An 8894-nucleotide genomic window follows, 5' to 3' on the forward strand; every position below is an offset into this window, starting at 1 on the left:
TTAGGACAATACTACCTTCTGAAAATACCCCACACCTACTTCTTAAATGCATCAAATTTATAGCATGTCCCATCTCAGACTTGGCCAGAGCAAAATTATGCAAATGACTGATTGCTAAGCTGAAACAAAAGGTAATTAACATGTTGGGAACAGGCAAGGGAGCAAGGGAGCATATTGCTAGATAAAAAGACTTTTTATTTAAAGGCAAAAAATCCCAAGTGGCCCTCTGGCACAGGCAATTTCTACTTTCACACTCACCAACGTGTATGTGATCTCCCACCCTTAATTTCTTTGGACCCTTTATTTCTTTGATTTGGACAGACTTACTGAGAACGATGTCCATAAGAGAAAAATCTTTCTGTGGTTAAATTTAACATGTGATAAGTTTGCAGAAGTTACAGGTAAAGAGGATAGTGAAGAAGTCAGCTATGATCCATTTATTTGAAGGTCAAACCAGCTTCATTGTACACTCCGAAGACTTTCTCAGTGGTGCTTACATAGGTAGCTGTTCTCAGGTCCAAACCTAGGTTATACTTTCTGGCTGTGTACATGATTTGCCTGGTAGAAAACTCCATAGGGTAAGCGAAACCAGAAAGCACAATGTCTTTCTTGGATATTCTGTTTTGGAACCCTGCTGTGGATATAATGGGAGAAGTCCGACGGTGTTTTCTAAATTTTTTTTCCAAACTATCTTGAACAGACATGAGAAAACGGTGGTTAGAATCTCTTTCATACTTGAAGGTCAAATAGCCATAGCTGACATGATTTATACTCTTTAGCCACTCAAAGTAAGATACTATCACTCCCTCAGCATTCAAATATAGATCAGGAATAACCATAATGTTCCTCTTCAGAAAAATCTTATCAACTTCATTGGCAGTTTCAGCAATGATCTTGGCTTTGACTCTGGGTGCACTGGATTTGGTCACCTGCTTCTCATTGGCAATAGGGATGAATATGCCAGTTTGCTTGCAGGATGCTTCTTTCCGAGGGCTTTGCCTTGGAGAAATTCAGGATTGATCCATGTTGCAATCTGAATTCCATATGCTCCCATTAGATTCAGCAACACCAACACATTTAGCAAAATTACAATGTAAATATAGACTGCGAAATTGCCCAATCCCTAAAAAACATATTTTATCTCCAAACCCTGGTGTCATTCCTAAAATGCTCATGAAAGAGGTTTCATTAAGGAAGTTTTCAATCCCATGCAAAACACTACAGCCAGTAGCAGGGAGATGTGGGTGGATGCGACCCAGACTAATGGATTTACCAGGATGGCAGGCACGTGCATTAATTTACATGCCCTATGGTGCTGTTATAGGTGTCAGCAATCTAGGACATATCTTGCTCGCATGTGCCCATGCCTGGGGAAGGCACATCAACGCCAGCACCAATAAAACCCTTTTTTGTGAGTTCCATGGTGAATCCCCTTGTGATCTTTTCCAATTTATTACTGGTGTAATTCTTGGTATTAACACCAGCATTAGCACCCCAAATGGCACATCAACCACAGCACATTTAGACGTCACAAGGGAAGCCAAAACTTTTACTTACTTTACATTCACATCTTTGCTGTAACGGGAGCGTGCAGTGCCGGCTGTGCTGGGCCCCATAGCCCCGGATGACCTCCCTGGCGCTGCTGTCCTGCGGGATGGGGAAGCTCAGGCTCAGCAAGTGGTTGCAGGGCTTGAGGATTCGCAGGATGCCACGCACCCCGTTCCGCTTCTGCTCCTCACTCTCGCCGTTCTGGACGTGTGCCGCCAACTTGCCCTCCAGGATGCTGGCCGCGTGGTCGAAGCAGCTTTCCACCACCTTGAAGAAGAAGGGGCTGTCCTCCCAGCCCGCCGCCGCCATGCTGTCCCGTGGCCAGGTTCCAGCGGCAGTGGCATTTCGTCCAGGCGGCGCCCGCTCTTGGAGGCCCTGAGGAGGGCTGCCTTTTAAACTTCGCGCCTTCCCCGCAGTCTTCTACCCTCACGCCACCCGCCACCTGATTGGGAACAGTCGGCTGCGCCGCCCAACGCCGTCTGGGACCGCCAGGCAGTACCGGCATCCCTTGCGCACCCGCGCACGGACGTCCTCTATGCCCCGCGCGGGGCGCGAGGTGCGGGCGGCGGTGGAGCTCTCTCTCTGTTTTTGAGGTACATTTTCTTTAATTCTAAAGTATTTTTTGAGGTATAGAACTCTTGTCTGCATTTATTTTTCTTTCATCATTTCCAGAATATCAGCCCGTTGCCTTAAGGCTTCCGTCACGTCTGTTGGGAAGTTTTCAGTCAACTGGTTGTTCTTTCGAAGGCAGTCTCGCCCCTACTTCCTTCTCAGGCCACAAAACGGAGCCCCTTGACCCAAAGTCCTTTCTTTCTTTCTTTTTTTTAAGATTTTATTTATTTATTTTTTGAGAGAGAGAGAATGAGAGACAGAGAGCAGGAGAGGGAGGAGGGTCAGAGGGAGCAGACTCCCTGCCAAGCAGGGAGCCGGATGCGGGACTCGATCCCGGGACTCCAGGATCATGACCTGAGCCGAAGGCAGTCGCCAAAGTCCTTTCTTGTCCCACCTTTGGGTCGTTCCTGAATGGAGAGGGTGTCTGCATGCTTAAGGAATTCGGCCGGCACTGGCACGCTCCGGGCACACTCAGGCCTGGGGCGCGCACTCCGGCGGAAAGAGGGCTGTGCGGGCTGGAGGTGGACCCGAGGCTCTGTGGGCAGGGAATTCGAGGCCCCAGATGTTTGGACCCCAAGTTACAGAGTGTGCTGGCTGCGGGTGGGCGTATCAGCCAGACTGCAGGCCCCTCACCCTGTGGAGAGTGACAGGTGGGAAGGAAGCCAAACACGAACCCCCAAAGCACAAGTCCAGGCCAGGACCACGGTTGCGTGTGCCTAAAGGTGGTGCTGTTTAAAGGTATTTGTCTTTTGTCTCTGTCTGTTTTTAAATTTTTCTCTTTGTCTTTGGTTTTCAGTAGTTTATTATGAAGTGGTGAGCTGTGCTTTCTTTTGTATTTATCCTGCTCGAGGTTCATAGTTATTAAGCAGCTCTTCATCTTCAAACCCACCATTATGCTTTGTGATGCGCGGGTTCTGGGAAGTATATTTGGCAGCCGACTTCTCTTATGTTCTGGCACTAAAGGGATACTACTTGCTGTTTCTGTTAGCACTCCAGCAATAGGGTGCTATTTTTAGTGTACTATTTTAGGGTACTTTCCAGCTTTCTCTTAGCACTCCCAGAACTCTAGTCTCCTTATGCCCTCTTAGACATGGCAGCATCAAGAAAGTAACCCTTCTGGAAATCGGAGGGGGAGATGAACCATGAGAGACTATGGACTCTGAGAAACAAACAGGGTTTTAGAGGGGAGGGAGGTGGGGGGATGGGTTAGCCTGGTGATGGGTATTAAAGAGGGCACGTACTGCATGGAGCACTGGGTGTTATATGTGAACAATGAATCATGGAACACTACATCAAAAACTAATGATGTAATGTATGGTGATTAACATAACATAATTTTAAAAAATGGTTAAGATGGTAAAAAAAAAAAAAAAAAGAAAGAAAGTTCCCCTTCCCAGTTCCACAGGGTCCCTCTTCTGAACTCCTGTGATAGCAACACAGATGGGCATCGTGCCTCTTCAGGGATCTGAGTCCCAGCTCACAGAGAATCTCCTGCAGGCTTCTAGTGGCTGGCCATCCAAATTCATCTTTTTGTTCCCCTAGCCCTAAGGATGGTAGCTACTTCCTGTAATTACTACCTCTACATCACCATAATGCCCCCTTTCTGCTTTTCAATTTTTTTAAAAAAATTCTTATTTAAATTCAATTAGTTAACATAGTGTATTATTAGTTTCAGAGGTAGAATTTAGTGATTCATCAATTGCATTCAATACCCAGTGCTCATATTATCAAGTGCCCTCTTTAATGCTCATCACCCAGTTACCTAATCCCCCACCCACCTCCCCTCCAGAAACTTCATCAAGGGAACAAACTGATTGGGACTTCATCAGTTTGTTCCCTATAATTATGAGTTTCTTATGGTTTGCCTCCCTCTCTGTTTTCATCTTATTTTATTTTTCCTTCCCTTCCCCGTTTCTTAAATTCCACATATTAGTGAAATCATATGGTATTTGTCTTTCTCTGACTGACTTTATTCTCTTAGCATAATACCATCTAGTTCCATCCACGTTGTTGCAAATGACAAGATTTCATTCTTTTGGGTGGCTGAGTAATACTCCATTGAATATATGTATACCATTTCATCTGTTGATGGACATCTGGGCTCTTTCCATATTGGCTATTGTGGACATTGGGGTGCATGTGCCCCTTTGAATCACTATGTTTGTAACCTTTGGAGAAATACCTAGTACTGCAATTGCTGGGTTGTAGGGTAGTTCTATTTTTAACTTTTTGAGGAACCTCCATACTGTACTCCAGAGTAGCTGCACCAGCTTGCATTCCCACTAACAGTGTAAGAGGTTTCCCCTTTCTTCACATCCTTGCCAACATCTTTTGTTTCCTGAGTGGTTAATTTTAGCCATTCTGACTGGTGTGAGGTGGTATCTCATTGTGGTTTTGATTTGTATTTCCCTGATGCCAAGTGATGTGGAGCATTTTTTCATGTAAATCTTCATTGGAGAAATGTCTGTTCATGTCTTCTGCCCATTTCTTGACTAAATTTTTTGTTTTGGGGGTGTTGAGTTTGATAAGTTCTTTGTACATCTTGGTTACTAGCCCTCTATCTGATAAGACATTTGCAAATATCTCCTCCCATTCTTCTGGTTGTCCTTTGGTTTTGTTGACTGTTTCCTCTGCTATGCAAAAAGCTTTTTATCTTTTTTTTTTTTTTTTAAAGATTTTGTTTATTTATTTGACAGAGAGAGAGACACAGCGAGAGAGAGAACACAAGCAGGGGGAGTGGGAGAGGGAGAAGCAGGCTTCCCGCAGAGCAGGGAGCCCGATGCGGGGCTCGATCCCAGGACCCCGGGATCATGACCTGAGCCGAAGGCAGACGCTTAATGACTGAGCCACCCAGGCGCCACCGCAAAAGCTTTTTACCTTGATGAAGTCCCAATAGTTCATTTTTGCTTTTGTTTCCCTTGCCTTTGGAAATGTGTCTTGCAAGAAGAAGTTGTTGTGACCGAGGTCAAAGAAATTGCTGCCTATGTTCTCCTGATGGATTCTGATGGATTCCTGTCTCACAGTTAGGTCTTTGATCCATTTTGAGTTTATTTTTGTGTATGGTGTAAGAAAGTGGTCCGGTTTCATTCTTCTGCACAGGGCTGTCCAATTTTCGCAGCACCATTTGTTGAAGAGACTGTCTTTTTTCCATTAGTTATTCTTTCCTGCTTTGTTGAAGATTAATTGACCATATAGTTGTGGGTTCATTTCTGGGTTTTCTGTTCTGTTCCATTGAAATATATGTCTATTTTTGTGCCAGTACCATGCTGTCTTGATGATTACAGCTTTGTAATACAGCTTGATGTCTGGAATTGTGATACCTCCAGCTTTGGTTTTCTTTTTCAACATTACATTGGCTATTCAGGGCCTTTTCTGACCTGAATACAAATTTTAGGATTGCTTTTCGAATTTTTCAACTTTTGTTTAACTATGTTTTCATATTAAATTATACTGCTCTGTCCCATTCTCTCCTTTCTTTCTGTGACTCTAAACATATGTTAGATCTTACCATTTCCCACAAGATTTTAATGATTTTATGCTGTATTTCCCATTTTTTGTCTGTATTTCAGTGAGAATATTTTCTATTGACCTCATACTAGTTTATTGTTTGTTCTGTTCCTAATGTGTTTAATCTTGGTTATTATATTTTTCAATTTTATCATTTATGTTTGATTCTATTTTATAGATTCCAGTTCTCTAGAGAAATTCTCCATTTTGCCATCTATTTACTTGAACACATTAATCAAAGTCATTTTAAAATGTATGTCTAAAGAGATCACAAGTGTTGCCAAGGATGTGGAGAAAAGAGAATCCTTGTGCACTGTTGGTGGGAATGTAAATAAGTACAGCCATTATAGAAAACAGTATGGGGAGTCATTAAAAAATTAAAAATAGAACTGACATATCCAGCAGTCCCACTTCTGGGTGTGTATTCGAAGGAATGAAATCACTACCTTGAAGAGATATGTGCACCCTCATGTTCATTGCAGCATTATTCACAATAGCTAAGACAAGGAAGCGACCTAAGTGTCTATCAACAAATGCATGGATATATATATATATACACACACATACAATGGAATAATGTTCAGCCATAAAAAAGAAGGAAATCCTGCCATTTGTGACAACATGGATGACCCCATGCTAAGTGGACAGACAGAAAAAGACAAATGCTGTATGATCTCACTTATGTGTAGAATCTAGAAAAGCCAAACTCGTAGAAATAGAGACTAGATTGGTGGTTGCCAGGGGCTAGGGGTTGGGGAAAATGAAGAGATCTTGGTCAAAGAGTACAAACTTCCAATTATACATGAATAGTTCTGGGGATCTAATGTACAGCATGCTAACTGTATTTAGCAATACTGTATTATATACTTTAAATTTGCTAAGACAGTAGACCATTGTTTTTACCACACACACAAAATGGTAACTATGTGAGGTGATGGATATGTTAACTAGCCTTCTTGTGATAATTATTTCACAAGATATACATATATCAAATCATCTTGTACACTTCAACTCACACAATTATCACGGTTATCACACAGTTCAATTATATCTTAACAAAGCTCGAGAAAGGCAAATGTTTGTTGAATAAATGCATGAATGAATGGATATGAGAAAAAGTTAAAATGCATATTTAATAACTTCAATACGTAGATCACCCATGAATATGTTTCTGTGGTCTTTTTTCTTCTTTTTTTGGGTCATTTGACATTTTTAGAAATAAAATTGAGACTCTGGCTGGTTTGATCTTACTCTAGAAAGAATGACTTTTGCTTTGTGTAGGCAGAGGCAAATTATCTTAATCCAATCTAGGATTGAGCTGTTTCAAAATTGTGTTGTGAGGACTGGTCTATTTCTTGTTCAATATTACTTCCTGAGTGTAGTGTTCCGTGACCTTCCATAGCTCTAACTAGAGAAGTCATTACCACTCACCTTGACAGACCCTGAGCTCCAATTTTGAACTACAGATCTTCTTGACTTCTCAGCCTCATAGGCACTACTTTTTGCTCATCATCTTATATTCTTGTTATGTGCTACTTAGGAAATGGCAAATATCTCACGGGAAGAATTGATGCAGAACGTTAGCCTCACCTTAAAGCATTTTGCTTTTTCTGGGGATCTTGGCCCAACAAGTCCTGGCTGCCTTGGTAGCCCTGAATTTCAAGTTTTGTGTCTATATATCTATGAACTGTCAAAAGCTCAGCTGAGGTTCTCAGCCTCTTAGCTATCAGTTTCTGCTTGGCCATGCACCACTTACAAATAGACAAAGGCCTTGAGGATAACATAGAATAATACAGAATATCAAGCTCATTTCAGTACACTTCTCTTCCCTCTGAGGTTTTGGTCTCTGACTCTTGACACCCTTGTTAGACATTCCGGTACTTTGAAACAGATGCTTTTTCCATTTTATCTATCTTCTTCTAGTTCTCAAGAGAAATGTTGATCAGATATAAGCCAATCCTACATGATCAGAAGCGAGATGTCTATATTTTTTATGACTAAGAAAAAGTGAGATTTCTAGAATGATGGCCTAACTTTGAGGGTAAAGCTTTTACTTTCCAAAATGTCTTAGTGTGGGCTGTCTCAAATATTTCTCTATCATTTGGCTCTTGATAATCTTTCTCTGGATGCTCTACCTTCATCTCAATGATATTTAGGTATTGTTATTTTATTGTTTTAAAGATTGATTTATTTATTTGGGAGAGAGAAAGTGTGTGTGTGTGTGTGTGTGTGTGTGTGTGTGTGAGCGGGGTGGGGGAAGGGCAGAGGGAGAGAGGAGAGAATCTTCAAGCGGACTCCCTGCTGAGCATGGAATCCGATGTGGGGTTCCATCCCAGGACCCTGAGATCATGACATAAGCCAAAATCAAGAGTCAGACACTTAACCAGATGAGCCACCCAGGCACCCCTAGGCATTGTTATTTTAATTTGCAGTTCCCAAATGACATTGATGTTGAGCATCTTTTCATATGCTTGTTATCTGTATATCATCATTAGTGAGGAATCTGTTATTTTGCCCATTTTTACTTTGGTGGTTCATTTTCTTATTGTTGATTTTTAAAGAGTTCTTTGTACATTTTGGTTTATCTGATGAATCTTTGTAAATATTTTCTTCCAATCCATGACTTGTCTTACTTTCTTGACTTTGAGAAGTAAAACTTTGAAGGTAACTCGATCAGTACCTTTTTTATTTTTTGGAAGTTTTGCCAATTCTAGATGTATTTTGCTATCTGTCAACCTCTATACATTTCTTACTGGAATTTTATATTTAACTGTTTTTGGAACTGGCAAAACCACTGAAAGTGGTTTTTAAAGATTTATTTATTTATTTGAAAGAGAGCAAGAGTGAGGGGGTTAGCTGAGGGAGAGGGAGAGAAATCCTCAAGCAGACTCCCCGCTGAGCACAGAGCCTGACATGGGGTTCAATCTCAGGACCCTGAGATCATAACTTTAGCTGAAATCAAGAGTCGACGTTTAACCGACTGAGTCACCCAGGTGCCCCCACTGAAGTGTTTTTAATACTGTTAACATGAAAATAGAAAGCATCCTTGTGTAGTTTTGTTTTCAGTACAACTCAAAAATCATGTGAAAAAAACTCCATTACTTTTGTAAAGTCTTAATTAAAAAATCAAAATTTGTGGGGCACCTGGCTAGCTTAGTTGGTAGAGCATGCAACTCATGATCTTGGGGTTCTGAGTTCAAGCCCCATGTTGGGTGTAGAGCTTACTT

At 41.7% G+C, this 8894-nt stretch overlaps 1 pseudogene; it reads right to left on the minus strand.

Moving 5' to 3' along the window:
• Positions 1-437: 437 nt before the first annotated feature.
• On the minus strand, positions 438-2188 carry LOC118009023 (annotated as a pseudogene).
• Between the last annotated feature and the right edge of the window lie 6706 nt (positions 2189-8894).

This window comes from Mirounga leonina, unplaced genomic scaffold, assembly GCF_011800145.1.
Source record: "Mirounga leonina isolate KUSES-001 unplaced genomic scaffold, KU_Mleo_1.0 Mir_126, whole genome shotgun sequence".
NCBI classification, from domain to species: Eukaryota; Metazoa; Chordata; class Mammalia; order Carnivora; family Phocidae; genus Mirounga; species Mirounga leonina.